The 17,444-nt window shown below is 37.8% G+C and overlaps 1 protein-coding gene across 2 annotated transcripts in view; it reads right to left on the bottom strand.

The window, feature by feature from the left end:
- The window catches only part of GULP1 (GULP PTB domain containing engulfment adaptor 1), an 803,315-nt gene that overhangs the window by 86,916 nt on the left and 698,955 nt on the right, over window positions 1-17,444 (bottom strand). The gene's annotated exons all lie outside the window — the stretch shown is intronic.

The following is a 17,444-nucleotide window of genomic DNA, read 5'->3' as shown; positions in this document are numbered from 1 at the left end:
TAATTAATAAGTGCATAATAAAAAAGACAATGCAATAACTAGTCTAAATGTCAAATAGGCAGTATATTTTTTCGGGACAACTTTGCTTTTTCCCTATTTGCCAGCTCACTGTATCATGTGACATCTATTATCCAATAACAGATTATTATATGTATACTCTATGAACTTTTGCACATGATCAGTGAGATCTGGTACCTCAGAAAGTGTGCATATAAATGTGCTACATTTGATAATGGAAGTAAATTGAATAGTCTCATAAAACTGTATGCTTTTTTTTTTTTTTCTTTAGTGTTCCTTTAAAGTATAATGAAAGTCCTATCCCAATAACCAACAAAGTCTGTAGTTTCAATTATTTTTGGTAAAACCAATATGTCAGAAAAATCTTGCAACTCTAAGTATATGAATCTGCATGTTTAATGCTACCAGCTGTTATTGATTTTATCAAACACTTCTAATGTTATATAATACCCCATGATCTTAATATGAAGGAGCCAGCTCTAGTACTTGTGTATTAATAATCAGGACAGGGCTTAAAGGGATATGAATCCCAACATTTTTTCTTTCATGATTCAAATAGAGCATTCAGTTTTTTATAACTTTCTAATTTACTTCTATTAGCAATTTTTCTGTTATCTTTGTATCTTTGGTTAAAAAGCAAGGATATAAACTTAGAAGCCGGCCCATTTTTGAAGCACTATATGGCAGCAGCTTTGCAAGAATGTTATCCATTTGCAAGGGCATTAGAAAGCAGCAATATTTCCTCTCATGTAGTGCTCCAGATGCCTAACTCAGTATCTCTTCAACAAAGAATATTATGGGAACAAAGCAAATTTGATAATAGAGGTAAGTTTGAAAGTTTTTTAAAAATTAATATGCCCTGTTTGAATCGCAAAATTATTTTATTTGGGTTTCATATCCTTTTAAGTACCTTTCTATTTAAGAAATAATCAACTGTACTTGATTGATTCATGTATGCACAAACTTTGTGTAGCATTTCTAAATTTAATTTCCTAGCAATGGGAAATTCAAATAAAATAAAGTAATTATCTTATAATATGGAGATTATACTTCATGAATTCATAGCAGTTTATTTATTTGCATTTCCTAATTTAACGATAAAGGGCTCAATGAGCACGAAAGTTGATAGTGAACCCCTCTTTATAACACAATACAATAGTAATTACAAAAAAAATTGTAATATACTTAATAAACATTGGAATATCATCCAAAAGGATCCTTTTTTTTGAAAAATATAGTCAGTGAGAGACCTAAAATTGTCTACAGACGGGCACCAACCCTTAGGAACAAATTAGCACCAAGCAAAAGAGTTAAACATTGCCAATCCTCTCTAAAAAAACAGAGAAAAACTCAGAATTTTTTTTAAAATTATATGGTTCATATACATGTGGAAGAAGAGGTTGTAATATGTGCAAATTTATTAGTCCTCAAAAAACATTCAAATCCAATACCACCGGTCTTACTTATCGGATTTCACATCGTCTCAATTGTTAATCCAAATACATAGTCTATCTTTTAAATTGCGTTTGTGGGGTCCAATACATAGGACGCACCATTAGAAACATACGCACCCGTTGGGGTGAACATTATCGGAACTGTAAGAATTGTAAGAAAAGTAAAATTAATCATAGCGTTCCTAACCATTGTGAAATGATGCACGATGGTAGACCAGATATTTTTAAAATCATTCCAATAGATCATGTACCCCCATCAACTGATTATGACTGTTTAATTAAACTCAGACAATTAGAAACTTACTGGATACACAAACTTAAAACTCTGTATCCACTGGGTTTGAATGCCAATGTTGATTTGGCAGCTTTCATATAAATCTGTTTACACTGGAGGGGCGGAGCTAGCGCGCCGAGAGAATGGCCGCTTGAGACCGGAGCTCCGCTAACAACTGGCCTTAATGAAGCGCAGAGAACCAGCATAACATCCATTATGCCAAAGGCACCAACTGGGGAACATCACTAGGCGACCAGGGACTAAGCAGAAGCCCACTGATCGAGAGCAGACGACAATAACTCCGGTGAGAGACCCGATGAGAGCGCAATAAGTAAGTGCGCCATTACCAAACTCCGGAACTGCAGGCATCTTACATATAAGGGATATAGCTGAGGGTGTTATACATACAACACCAATAAGGCCATCAGTGAACACCGCTTTGTTAACCCATATATAACCCAGATATAATAAAAGCAGGCACCGGGTGGAGGAGTTATTAAAGAATGCACCACAGGCTGTACTTTGCACGCAGCACTAAATTTTGCATACCAAGGCCGCAGACCTCGCTGTACTGCCGGAACAACAGCATGGGAAACATTTAGTGTAACAAGCATTAATATTCAAGGATAAAGTGGAACGGACTGCATAAATACTCAATCCGCTCAAAGGGCCTTATAGACATTACCATGTTAGTGGCTTAGGTGCCCAGGATGATAAAAGTGTCACTTGTCATCAAAATATCTTCAAGAGTCACCTAAGCTGAGTTAAGAACTGACAAAATGTTTTAAACACCAAATTCTTATAAACTTCAAGCTGCATTTCTACTATATACTTCTGAACTGTAACTCACAAGATATAAATCTTCAGTACTATATGATTGGTAGTACATATTAAAGAGCACACGTGTATAAGCTGTTTAAAAAGTGCATCCCAAATCCTGCAACCCCCTCTCTGCTACTATTTTCTACCCTGTCTATTGCAAGATCCCGCTAACTAATCACAGGCAGAGCATTAACATCATGGCTGCTAGGAAATCTGGGAAACCGGATAAAGCGAACAAAATGAATGCTTATTTCAAAACGCTTGACACAGAAAATACTGAAACTACCCCATCATCACAATCTGCCAATTCTAAAAATGGGGACCAAACAGAAGAAGATACAGTTGCTATAACCAAAGCTGACCTTAAAATTCTGCCCTCTAAAGAGGACTTTTCGCAATTAATACTCCAGGTAAGCCAGCTTATTAAAGAGGGCCTGGCAGAAGTAAAATCCGATATCTCACAGTTAGGGCACAGAGTGGAACAGTTGGAAGAAACAACAGACACCCTTGCTACTGATTCAGAAAATATGGCGGAACAGCTAAAAGCCCAGGGAGCCACTATTAACTATCTGCAGGATCATATTGAGGATCTTGATAACCGGGGGCGCCGTCAGAACCTAAGAATCCGGGGAATACCGGAGACGGTTACGCAAATCCAACTGGGTCCCTTTTTACAAAGATTCTTTCAACACCTCCTTAATACACAGGAAGATCAAGAGTTACAACTAGACAGAGCACATAGGGCCCTTTGTCAACTTCCAAAAGATGGCGCTCCCCCAAGGGATGTAATTCTCAGATTTCACCAATTTGAAGATAAAGAAAAAGTATTAGTTGCAGCCAGAAAGATGAAACAATCACAATTTGAGGAAAGCAGCCTGCAAGTTTACCCTGACCTATGCCCACAAACGCTTATAAAACGCAGAGAAGCCAGATATCTCACCCTGCACCTGCAGGACTTAGGTATCAAATATAGATGGGGGTTCCCCTTCTGCCTACGTGTAGAAAAAGAAAACCAAATTGCCATTTACCGGGGCCCTGATGATATCGCAGACTTCTGCTCTAAACTCGGCATAGCCCAACCATCCCTGCCCTCTCTAACAAGAGAGGAGAAAGACAATCCCTATAACCCTCTTGGTACCAGAGAGCAAAGACAACCATGGGTCAGAGTAAACAGAAAACGCCAAAGAGGAGCAGGAGATAAGACATCCGAGCATACTTCCAGCAATCTCACCACCTGAGCTCCCATTAAGCTCATCTCTTGAACTATAATCGATAAATTGATGGACAAAGCCACTGCTAATGAACAGTGATCCCAACTCTGAAGGAAATCTCAGTATCAGATAATCCTATTGTTTATCCTTAGGCTATAATAGTTCCTTATTGACATAGAAAGCCTTAATACTTATGTTGGTTTAGCTGTGTTTACTGTTTAATTATTGCTATTATGCAAGTTGTGAGTCATGTCTAGCACATGATCCCTCTGCTACAAGTTGTAGCGCACAGATCCCTAGACGCTGTATTCAGCGGACTACTGCTGGCGACCCGCTCGAACGTTCCTTGGGAGCGGAGCTCCATTAGTATGGATCAAAAAGTTAATATGTTTTGTTATTGTCAATTTGTTCTTATTTGTTTTTGTTTTCTATTGTTCAGGTCAGTGCGAAATTTAAACACCAGTCCTTTTGATCTCTATGCTACATGTCCTCTACATAATCTAATGCATATTCTCTTCCACAGGACGGAGGGTTCTCCTTGGGTGAGTTGTAAAATTGTAATTTACTATCTTGTCTACTTACAAGCTAGCCAGATTAATCTGATGCTTTCTTTCTTCTGTTACTACAAGTCATTTAAAATTCCCTAATGGCGGCTCATAAGTTAAGAATTCTTTCACAGAATGTGAAAGGCCTGAACTCCCCAAACAAAAGGTCAATGGCACTTAGTTGGTTTAAACGTCACAAGGGGGATATAATTTTTATGCAGGAAACCCACTTTGACATAAATAAGCAACCGAGATGTAGCTCAAATATATATCCTACTGGGTATTTCAGTTCAGCAAACTCAAAAAATAAAGGAGTAGGTATACTATTACACAGAAAGGTCCCATTCCAACTCATTCAAAAGGAAGTAGACCCGGAAGGTAGATTTGTGATCTTGGTGGGTATTTTGTATAATAGGCCGGTGACACTGGCCAATATATATTGCCCGAATCAGAAACAGCTCCCCTTTATAAGAAAAGTGATAAACAGAATAATGGATATTAAAAAAGGTACAGTTTTATTAGGGGGTGATTTTAATACGTTACTAGATCCACAATTAGATAGCTCACATCCTAGAGGGGCTAGGTCTAGAAGAGACTCTATTAAAATAGACAAATACCTATGGGAGTTAACCCTTCTGGATGCTTGGCGCACCTTACACCCAGATTACCGCCAATGTACTTTCTATTCCCACCCAAGACAAGTCTATTCGAGAATAGACTACCTATTAATAGACCAGAATAGCATACCAATGGTTTCTAATACGGACATAGTCCCAAATGCATGGTCAGATCACTCCATGGTTACCATGGACCTGGTTTGGTCATCCATGCCGATGGTCCCTTACCTGTGGCGCCTTGATGAAGCACTACTTCACAAACCCGAGGTGGTCAAGAAAATTGCAACAGCTATGAAAGAGTATTTCACACACAACACCTGCAAACAACAGAACCCCACAGTTATTTGGGACGCTCACAAGGCGGTACTAAGGGGAGAATTCATCAAAATCCAGGCCTCCCTCAAAAAAATATACCAACAAAATATAGATCCCTGCTAAATAAATTAAAAGACATCGATAGACTACATCAGCTTAACCCAGCAGACACCACCATCTCAAAGAAAAGACAGGAGATAAGACTAGACTTAAGAAACCTCCTACAGGAGGAGACTCATAAAAGAGCTTTATACCTCAGTAAAATCTACTTTACGGAAAGTAACAAGGCTGGTGCCTGCCTAGCTAGAACTCTCAAACAAAAATCATCCTACAATCACATTAGAGAAATAGCCATAGATGGAACACATCAGGTCTCAGATAGTGAGAAGATAGCTGAGACATTCAGGAAATATTATGAAGGATTATATAACATTCCCAAAACTCACACCCCAGATGTAGACATACTCATGGAAAGATACATCACCCAAGCTGACCTCCCATCCCTAGAGCCAGACAAAAAAGCAGCCTTGGAGGCTCCTATAACCTCCTTGGAAGTTATGACTGCAATAGACTCCCTACCTGCAGGTAAAAGCCCTGGCCCGGATGGGTTTAGCAACAAATACTATAAAACGTTTAAAGACATTCTAACACCTCACCTTACCACTTTATTTAATTCAATCGATGAGCAAGGGACATTTTCCAAAGAGTTTCTTCTATCACATATAACAGTAATCCCCAAACCCAATAAAGCCACAAATTTAACCAGTAATTATAGGCCTATTTCACTACTAAACTCGGATCTAAAGATATATTCTAAAATACTGTCGGCTAGAATCAATAAAATCCTCCCTGAGATAATACACGTAGATCAAGCGGGATTTGTCCCTAACAGGGAAGCCCGGGATAACACGGTCAGAGTACTCCAATTGATAGACTATGCAAAACTTAAAAATATCCCATCAATTTTAATATCCACGGATGCTGAAAAAGCTTTCGATAGGCTAAATTGGAAGTTTCTGGAAAAAGTACTGCGAAATATAGGTTTTGGAGAAAAAATGGTTAATAGAATCTTTAGTTTATATGCCGACCCTACAGCTATGGTTAAAGTAATGGAGTATTGTCCCTTCCCCTATCCATCCGCAATGGTACACGACAGGGCTGCCCCCTGTCCCCGGCTTTATTCATCATAACAATGGAGGTTCTGGCGTCACACATCAGAAAAAATAGTAACATCAAGGGCATACAAATCGGGCAAAATGATTATAAATTAAATATGTTTGCAGATGACGTGTTAATATCTTTATCATCTCCCGAAAAGACCATACCTCACCTACTAAAGGAATTTTAAAAATTTGGGGAATACTCAAACTTCTTAATAAATGGCCAAAAATCAGAGATTCTTAACTTAAATCTACCTCCCCAGGAACTTGATAATCTGGGGCGAATTTGTGAATATAGAAGGAAATCGGATGCGATTAAATACCTTGGAATTGAGATAACAGCCCAACACTCAAAACTTTTTTATCTAAATTACACAGCACTGCTGAAAAATATAGATTCAGACCTACATAAATGGGTCAAGAATAAAACTTCCTGGTGGGGTAGAATCCAAACTATCAAGATGAACATATTACCTAGAGTACTGTACCTCTTTCAGGCGGCACCAATTTATTTGTCACCCACGTTCCTCAAAAAGCTCCAACACAGTATAAACTCCTTTATCTGGGGCACACACAAACCTAGAATATCAAAGAATACCATATATCGTTCCTTAGATGAAGGGGGGTTGGGAGTACCCAATGTTACGTTATACTATCATGCAGTCACACTACAAAGAGTTATAGAGTGGCACACTGGAACTAACTCTAAAGCATGGGTATCACTTGACTCACAAATATTAAAGGCGCCGCGGGTGGGGGCCTTATGCTGGCTATCCAAAAGACACAGACCACAAATAATCCAAAAAATCCACTTGCTAAAACAAGTGTTTCAGAACTGGGATAAAATATTGGGGAGTTACAGGGGCCTATCGACCATAAAATCACCTATGTCCCCTGTATTTGCAAATGCTGAATTTAAAAGAGGGTTAGAAATAGGAGACAGTAAAAGTGGGGAACTCGGATACTCGACACCGATCTATACATTAGTCAATAATAATAAAGTAAAGACACAGGAAGAACTAAGAGACATTGCGGGGGGAATATACGCAAATTGGCTGAAATATGCCCAGCTAACACACTTAGTACACACATCCCCATTTAAAGATGACTTTCTTCGTAGGCCGTCAGACTTCGAAAACATATGCTTGACCGCAACCCCAACCAGGGGCACACTATCAAGGACTAGGAAGCTATTAAGTAAGCTTAGGTATACCTCCCTACCCACATATGTAGATAGGTGGCAACAAGAGCTGAAGGAAGACTTGTATCATAAGCAATGGAAACAAATGTTCTATCGCTCTCATAAAGTCTCAGGGTCAGCTAATATCTTAGAACTTAATTTTAAAATCCTTACAAGATGGTATTTGACGCCACACAGATTGAAACACTTATATCCCAGCTCCCTAGGAACATGCTGGCGCGGATGTGGTGAAGTGGGCAACATGACACATATCTGGTGGGGCTGTAGTAAACTCCATACCCTATGGACAGAGGTTGAAAAACTAGGAAAATTCTTATTTAGTCCAAATTATACACTGTTAGCGCCTCATGTCCTATTTAACCAGAAACCTGGTAATTATTGTAAGATAAGACAGGTAGTCTTTCAGATAGCACTAAACAGTGCCAAATCTATTATAGCCAGACAGTGGAAATCAACAACACCGCCCACTAGACAAATGTGGATAAATAGAACAGATGAATTATTTTTCCTAGAAAAGTACGGTTTTTATAAAAAACAAAAACTTGATTTCTTTCACGATGTACAATTTTATTGGGATCAGTATAAATCTACTAGCATGCCATCCTCCTCTTAGCAATGTGACAGGAGAACCTTCCGTCCTTCCACCTATATAAATAATCTAATTATCCGACTGGTATTTCATTAAGAATACTATATGGAAGCACTGACCAAAGAGTTTATTTTATGTTGTTATTGTACTTATTTTGCACAAATATTCTTAAGTCTCGTGAAATGTTTATAATAGGTTATCTCAGAGTGATATGTATGCCTATAAACATTGTATGATCCTTAATGCACTTTTTCCTGTAATGTGAAAAATTTAATAAAAACATTAATAAATAAAAAAAAATAAAAAAAAAAATCTGTTTACACTATTACTATATATAGAGACACCATCACATATTACATACAGCTTACATCAACAGATGTCCACATGATGAATTTTTAGTACACTTATCATCAATAACAAACTATCAAAGGTATACATTAACACTGATAATCAATGAGACCAATCATTGTAATTAGTGTACAGCATTATCAAATGACTCACCCACATGATCAGATTCAACTAAACCAAGACCACTATTTCTGTTGACAGTAACAGATAGCTCTTTTGGCTTAGTAGAGGCTTTACATACACAAGGACACCGGTTCTAGTCCAACCTAGAAATAGTGGAATACCTATTCATAAATGCTATGTCAAGTAATTTTACAAAGCATAGTTTATAGTGTTACAATAGCCAGTAAATAGCGAAATTATTCCTAAAGAAACGGGGTCCTCAATTTTCAATAGTACTTTTTATTATGTTTATATAATTAAATTAAAATCACTTCTCTGGCTGTCATATACAGATATCTCTTTTGGTTTAACAAATGCTTAGTACACATAAGGTCATTAGTTCTAGCCCAACCTAGAAACAAATAATATCTATTCATTAATTAATTTTATAACTGTACATTTGCACCCCTGTTACAAAGACATGAGGCTTTTCACAGTAGGCATCTTTTGATAATATGATTGCTCAATTACTTTTATGACAATATAGGAATTCAACTATTTTTTAGTATGGTCTGATATAATTTCACCAATATCATCTTTTTTGTTGTCACCTCCAGATAGCTCTTTTAGATTAAGAAAGGCTTAGCATACACAAGGTCACGGGTTCTAGCCCAACCAAGAAATGTTGAATATTATTCACCAATTTTAATACAGACTATCACCTAGATTTAGAGTTCTGCGGCCAAAGGGGTGCGTTAGCTACGCGTGCTTTTTTCCCCCCGCACCTTTTAAACACCGCTGGTATTTAGAGTTCACAGAATGGCTGGGTTTTCAGTGCGTTAGGCTCCAAAAAGGGAGCGTAGAGCATAATTTAACGCCACTGCAACTCTAGATACCAGCGGTGCTTACGGACGCGGCCAGTTTCAAAAACGTGCTCATGCACAATTCCCCCATAGAAAACAATGGGGCCATTTGAGCTGAAAAAAAAACCTATCACCTGCAAAAAAGCCGCGTTCAGCTCCTAACGCAACCCCATTGTTTTCTATGGGGAAACACTTCCTACGTCTGCAACCCCTAATCTGCCGAGCGAACCGCACCGCTACTATAATAAAGTTATTAACCCCTAATCCGCCTCACTCCCGCCTCAATAACCCTATAATAAATAGTATTAACCCCTAATCTGCCCTCCCTAACATCGCCGACACCTAACTTCAATTATTAACCCCTAATCTGCCGACCGAATCTTGCCGCTACTGTAATAAATGGATTAACCCCTAAAGCTAAGTCTAACCCTAACACCCCCCTAAGTTAAATATAATTTAAATCTAACGAAATAAATTAACTCTTATTAAATAAATTATTCCTATTTAAAGCTAAATACTTACCTGTAAAATAAACCCTAATATAGCTACAATATAAATTATAATTATATTACAGCTATTTTAGGATTTATATTTATTTTACAGATAACTTTTTATTTATTTTAACCAGGTACAATAGCTATTAAATAGTTAAGAACTATTTAATAGCTAAAATAGTTAAAATAATTACAAAATTACCTGTAAAATAAATCCTAACCTAAGTTACAATTAAACCTAACACTACACTATCAATAAATTAATTAAATACAATATCTACAAATAAATACAATTAAATAAACTAACTAAAGTACAAAAAATAAAAAAGAACTAAGTTACAAAAAATAAAAAAATATTTACAAACATTAGAAAAATATTACAACAATTTTAAACTAATTACACCTACTCTAAGCCCCCTAATAAAATAACAAAGCCCCCCCCCCAAAAAAAATGCCCTACCCTATTCTAAATTAAAAAAGTTCAAAGCTCTTTTACCTTACCAGCCCTTAAAAGGACCTTTTGTGGGGCATGCCCCAAAGAATTCAGCTCTTTTGCCTGTAAAAAAAACATACAATACCCCCCCAACATTACAACCCACCACCCACATACCCCTAATCTAACCCAAACCCCCCTTAAATAAACCTAACACTAAGCCCCTGAAGATCTTCCTACCTTATCTTCACCTCGCCGGGTATCACCACCGATCGGTCCTGGCTCCTAAATCTTCATCCAACCCAAGCGGGGGCTGGCGATCCATAATCCTGCGGCTGAAGAGGTCCAGAAGAGGCTCCAAAGGAACCGTCATTCTTCAGTTGGACGTCGGAGGAAGAAGATTGATCCGCGCTGGAGGTCTTCACGATGGAGCCGTTCCTCATCGGATGAAGATAGAAGATGCCGCTTGGATCAAGATGGTTGCCGGTCTGGATCACCTCTTCTTCCCGGATAGGATGAAGACTTTGGAGCCTCTTCTGGACCTCTTCAGCCGCAGGATTATGGATCGCCAGCCCCCGCTTGGGTTGGATGAAGATTTAGGAGCCAGGACCGATCGGTGGTGATACCCTGTGAGGTGAAGATAAGGTAGGAAGATCTTCAGGGGCTTAGTGTTAGGTTTATTTAAGGGGGGTTTGGGTTAGATTAGGAGTATGTGGGTGGTGGGTTGTAATGTTGGGGGGGTATTGTATGTTTTTTTTAAAGGCAAAAGAGCTGAATTCTTTGGGGCATGCCCCGCAAATGGCCCTTTTCAGGGCTGGTAAGGTAAAAGAGCTTTGAACTTTTGTAATTTAGAATAGGGTAGGGCATTTTTTTATTTTGGGGGTCTTTGTTATTTTATTAGGGGGCTTAGAGTAGGTGTAATTAGTTTAAAATTGTTGTAATATTTTTCTAATGTTTGTAAATATTTTTTTATTTTTGTAACTTAGTTCTTTTTTATTTTTTGTACTTTAGTTAGTTTATTTAATTGTATTTATTTGTAGATATTGTATTTAATTAATTTATTGATAGTGTAGTGTTAGGTTTAATTGTAGATAATTGTAGGTATTTTATTTAATTAATTTATTGCTAGTGTAGTGTTAGGTTTAATTGTAACTTAGGTTAGGATTTATTTTACAGGTAATTTTGTAATTATTTTAACTAGGTAGCTATTGAATAGTTCTTAACTATTTAATAGCTATTGTACCTGGTTAAAATAATTACAAAGTTGCCTGTAAAATAAATATTAATCCTAAAATAGCTAAGATATAATTATAACTATTGCTATTGTAGCTATATTAGGATTTATTTTACAGGTAAGTATTTAGATTTAAATAGGAATAATTTATTTAATAAGACTTCATTTATTTCGTTAGATAAAAATTATATTTAATTTAGGGGGGTGTTAGTGTTAGGGTGAGAATTAGCTTAAGGGGTTAAACAATTTATTAGAGTAGCGGTGAGCTCCGATCGGCAGATTAGGGGTTAATACTTGAAGTTAGCTGTCGGCGATGTAAGGGAGGGCAGATTAGGGGTTAATACTATTTATTATAGGGTTATTGAGGCGGGAGTGAGGCAGATTAGGGGTTAATACATTTATTATACTAGTGGTGAGCTCCGGTCGGCAGATTAGGGGTTAATAATTGTAGGTAGGTGGCGGCGACGTTGTGGGGGGGCAGATTAGGGGTTAATAAATATAATATAGGGGTCGGCGGTGTTAGGGGCAGCAGATTAGGGGTACATAAGGATAACATAGGTGGCGGCACTTTGCGTTCGGCAGATTAGGGGTTAATTATTGTATGTAGCTGGCGGCGACGTTGTGGGGGGCAGGTTAGGGGTTAATAAATATAATATAGGGGTCGGCGGTGTTAGGGGCAGCAGATTAGGGGTACATAAGTATAACGTAGGTGGCGGTCGGCAGATTAGGGGTCAAAAAAATTTAATCGAGTGGCGGCGATGTGGGGGAACCTCGGTTTAGGGGTACATAGGTAGTTTATCGGTGTTAGTGTACTTTAGAGCACAGTAGTTAAGAGCTTTATAAACCGGCGTTAGCCCAGAAAGCTCTTAACTACTGACTTTTTTCTGCGGCTGGAGTTTTGTCGTTAGATTTCTAACGCTCACTTCAGCCACGACTCTAAATACCAGCCTTAGAAAGATCCCATTGAAAAGATAGGATACGCAAATGACGTAAGGGGATCTGCGGTATGGAAAAGTTGCGGCTGGAAAGTGAGCGTTAGACCCTTTAATGACTGGCTCCAAATACCAGAGGGCGGTAAAAACCAGCGTTAGGAGCCTCTAACGCTGGTTTTCATGGCTACCGCCCAACTCTAAATCCAGGCCTAAGTGTTAGTTTTTATCGGGATCTTAATTAGAAGTAACCCAATTATGTATAAGTGAGAACTGTTACAAAATGATCATATTTTGAAGGATATATATATTGGTCATATATCTATAGAAGCCTCTTCACAGGTGTCACTTATTAACTTAAATATACGCTATTTGTCTTCGTTATATTATGTGTTTTTTATCGGAATTATATGATATGCACATGTTCCCTGAATGCTGTTTAACACGATACTGATATCTATTTAATTTGTACTTTTAATGTATTGTTTTTAAAATTCTTTGTTGCTAATTGTATGGAGATGACCTCCACATCAAATTCCGGGTCACTGTCAGGTATAAATAGTAACCTGTAAAACACCTTTCTATATGCCTGATGAAACGGTCCTTTACGTACTGAGAAACGCGTAGCAAATAAATACCCTGTTTTTAGCCAGACCCGGTTTTTGCTCCTTTATTATTGCTACTTGCAGTTCTTCTATCCAGTAGGATTTTTAAGCAGCACTTTCTTCTATACTGACGCTGTCAGTTTGTCTGGGATCAAGCTTGATCGTTTGAGCAGCACTTTGGAAATACTAGCACAGCCATTTGAATTCCTCTATTGGCGATCCGGCTTTCTCCATTTTCCACAGCTGTTTTCATCCACCTGCACCTACTTATCCATAGGTCTCCCGGGTGAGACCTCCAGCATACTGACTGCTGGTCCTGAATGTCAGCCTGCCTGCACGCACCTAGTTGATTCAAGGTGCCACTCTATTTGTGAGTAGATTCTATGCAAATTATTGTTTCACATCAATTTTATATGATTTACACTATGTTGGCGCCCCTTGTCTTCTCCTCCTCCTAATTAATCTATTAACCTCTAAACTGCAAAAACCCCACATTGTAATAAACCTATTTAACCTATTAACTCTTAAACCACCAACTCTCCACATCACAATAAACCTAATTAACCTATTAACCCCTAAACCGCCAAACCCCCACAATGCAAATAACTAATTTAATTACTAAGCCCCCTAACCTAACCCCAATTACTACTAAATTACAATTTAAAAAAATCCTCAAAATTATCAAAAAAAAAAAAAAATTATAACTAATCCCTATGAAAATAAAAAAGCCCCCCCCCCAAAATTAAAACACCCCTAATCTAAACTAAAATACAAATAGCCCTAAAAAGGGCCTTTTGTAGGGCATTACCCTAAGTTAAACAGCTCTTTTAAGTTTAAAAAATACTAAGTCCCCCCTAACAGTAAAACCCCCCACCCACCAAATCCCACAAAAATAAAAAATACCACTAAAAAAACCTAAACTACCCATTGCCCCTAAAGGAGCATTGCCCTTAAAAGGGCATTCAGCTCTTTTACTGCCCTTAAAAGGACAATCAGCTCTTTTTCAAGCCCATTAAATCCCTAATCTTAAAAATAAAAAAAAAATCCTATAACTAAGCCCCAAATAGGTACTCACCGTTTCTGAAGTCCGACGGAGAAGGTCTTCTTCCAGGCAGCTCCATCATCTTCTATCTTCATCTGGAATGAAGGCAGTGCCGAACGGAGGTGCTGATCTGGCTTGCTAGATGCACAGATCCTCAGCGACGGTCCTCGGCGGCGTGGAGGCTCCTCTTCATGCGATTCCGTCGCACACTGAAGATTGAATGCAATATTTATTGGGGTGCCTTGCATTTCTATTGGCAAAAATTGGATTTGACTGGAAATTTCCCTGCTAAATACGCTATCACCAAATGGTCTAAATGAGAAGCTAGAATTTGCAAGTATAATTATAAATTCTGAAATCTCCCACCCAAGAATAAAGGGATTTACTACAGAATGTAATACATTAGTAAAATATGAACAGGTATTTTCTATCACTGGCAATAATGGAATGATACATAGACTTAGGTAAAATTATGCAACAAAACGTTACACTGTTGCTAAATGGTTGATATTTATCCTAATATGTATGTACATGTATTTTGTATTTTGTATATACTTGTTTTTAATAGGCGGAAGTATGCTGGAAAGTATGATATTATTGTAACGTCTCTCTCCACACTGTTTGACAAGTTACACAGCAGGGAATGTGAATTTCAATTTCACCTCTTTAGCAAGTTGCAAGCTGGCTATAAAGGCCAAGGGATGGAACCAAATTGCTATCTGACGAAGCCCCAAAGACGGCCCATTGAGGGGAGGGGAGAAACGAGTCATCAATCCCGCAATTAACACTCACCTGTGAGCTGTTTGGTGAAGGTGAACCAAGCTCTCCATGCGATGTTTGTGCATCAAATGAGTTAAGTAAATACTCAAAACGGACGCTGGAGATAAGCCGAAATCGCTGCTGTAAATGATTATGTTTGAAAAAAAAGGAAGTACACAGTCAAAGCTGTAATATCCAGCTGGATAAGAGGGTCCCGTGTTAGACCTCAATTGAGGAAAGAGGCTACGGAGTAAACCTATCGAGGAAGCTGGTAATATTATGCTCTGTCTGTGACACACAGGAACTGTCTATTCATTTATTTCATCTGGATTGGAGCGTGCAGTTGCACTAAGTGCTCCTTATACCTTCTAGCTTCCATTTAAAGCTGCTGTCTATAATTGGGACATTTGCAAGGAGCATGCCTAGGCACTTATGCGCTCCAACTATACAGTTTGTTCCAAGGAATGTTTAATGCATGCATGGCTTATATAGTATATTTTATCTGTCCTAAAGTTATAGACATGTAAACAATGTTATGTTATAGGTATAAAGCAACAGACGTCTGTTTAGATAACCTTTGTCTTTTCAAGTGTATCCTTTGTCTATGTATCAGCTACACAGTTGCACTCTGATTGAAAAGAGATTTTTTACTGGGTATCAATAAGCTGTAAATAATGTATGTTGTTTTTGGTGCAGCCTGTGTCACACTTTGGCTTTTGTTTATATTCTCATTAGCCCTTTCTTTATATGGTGTATTCTTATATATATATATACACATACATTCATCGATGTGCTGCGATCATGTCTGCCGCACATCGATGAATGCCAACAGTATACGCTGTCGGCATTAATCATTGAACAAGCAGTTCTGGTGAACTGCTTGTGCAATGCCGCCCCTTGCAGATTTGCAGTCAATCGGCCGCTAGCAGGTGGTGTCAATCAACCCCATTGTATACAATTGGGTGGATTGCTGTCCGCCGCCTCAGAGCAGGGGGACGAGTTAAGGACCGCTGCTTCTTAACTCCTGTTTCCGGCGAGCCTGATTTATAAGCTTAGGTTAAAGAAATATAATTTATTCCCTCATGAAATACTTACATTTCTAGTAGGAGCCTATAAATTACTGTACATAAGTACATACTAAAAGCTAGACAAGTATCTGTTATTTGCTCGATAAAAATAAAATTCAACATCAAGTAGTCAAAATTAGTAACAATTTACAAAGTAATCAGTTCTGAACAGGTAATTCATTATAGTTACATAATTAAGATATACATTTTAACCAATAACCAAACACATTTTTGTTTTAATGTGTGTGTATGTGTGTTTGTATATATAGTTGTACAGTTCATGGAGCAAATCCACTAGTTCAACTCTGAGAATGGCTCCCAACATCTGCAAATGGTGTCAAAACCACCATTATTTTTTTATTTATTTTTTATAAATAGTCAATTTTTAATACTGTTTAACATCAGCAGCTACAAAGTGGTATACTGGGCTGTACATCTCCAGCATTCTATTAATCATGTCCCTTTAAAAAATAAAGTTAAAAAATGTTATGTTTTGAAATTATTAGCATACATTCTGATCTCATTAGTGTTAGCATGAGTTAATATATAAGAATGATGCTAATGAAAGTGAGTGCCCCTGCAGCTATTGATGAGCTGATCTGCCTGTATACTCTCTTTGTAAATAGGGCACAGGAATATGGTTGTGGCACAAGGGTTAACCACATAGGGCAGGAGCAATTGCATGAAAGTTATGCTGTCTACCACTAATGTTTTTCACATTACATTCCGGTTCCTGCCATCCATACCATTTCCTACTACAACAAATGATTATTATGGATATTTGTGTTGACATTTAGAATTTGGTAACATTTACAGTTCTCATTTTGACACTGCACATTGTTTTTGTTTTCAAGCTGTCAGCAGATGGCAGTGAAAGAACATAAGATAGGTGGATGCACAAGTAATGCTGCACAGATCTGAAATAATTGAAGCAGCTCTGATACACAATAACAAACGTGTATAATGCAGACAAGAATATAATGGTGCACTAATCTAGAAGGCTTGGGTGAAAGGTAACACAGAATCCAAGAGAATGCACACTTCTCTTCCTATTTAGGGCCAGGTTACAAATGGAACAATATTTAATGCTCCTGCTTGAGTGTTGACTGCACTAGAAGTAAGTTTTTTGCGCGTGCCGGGTTACGCTCTTATTATGAGTTGAAAGTAAACTGTTTTCGATCACGCGCTAACCTTACGCATGTAAACAGCAGAACTTAGGAGATTGCGCGTGTGATAACCTATTCCCCCATAGAAGTCAATGGAGCATAAAAGCAAACAAACATATATATATATATATATATGATTTTTTTTGCACAAATATATATATATATATATATATATATATATACATATATATATGTA

This window comes from Bombina bombina, chromosome 1 (genome assembly GCF_027579735.1).
Source record: "Bombina bombina isolate aBomBom1 chromosome 1, aBomBom1.pri, whole genome shotgun sequence".
NCBI lineage: Eukaryota > Metazoa > Chordata > Amphibia > Anura > Bombinatoridae > Bombina > Bombina bombina.
The sequence above is the reverse complement of the archived record's forward strand: the minus strand, read 5'-3'. Positions and strand labels throughout refer to the sequence as shown.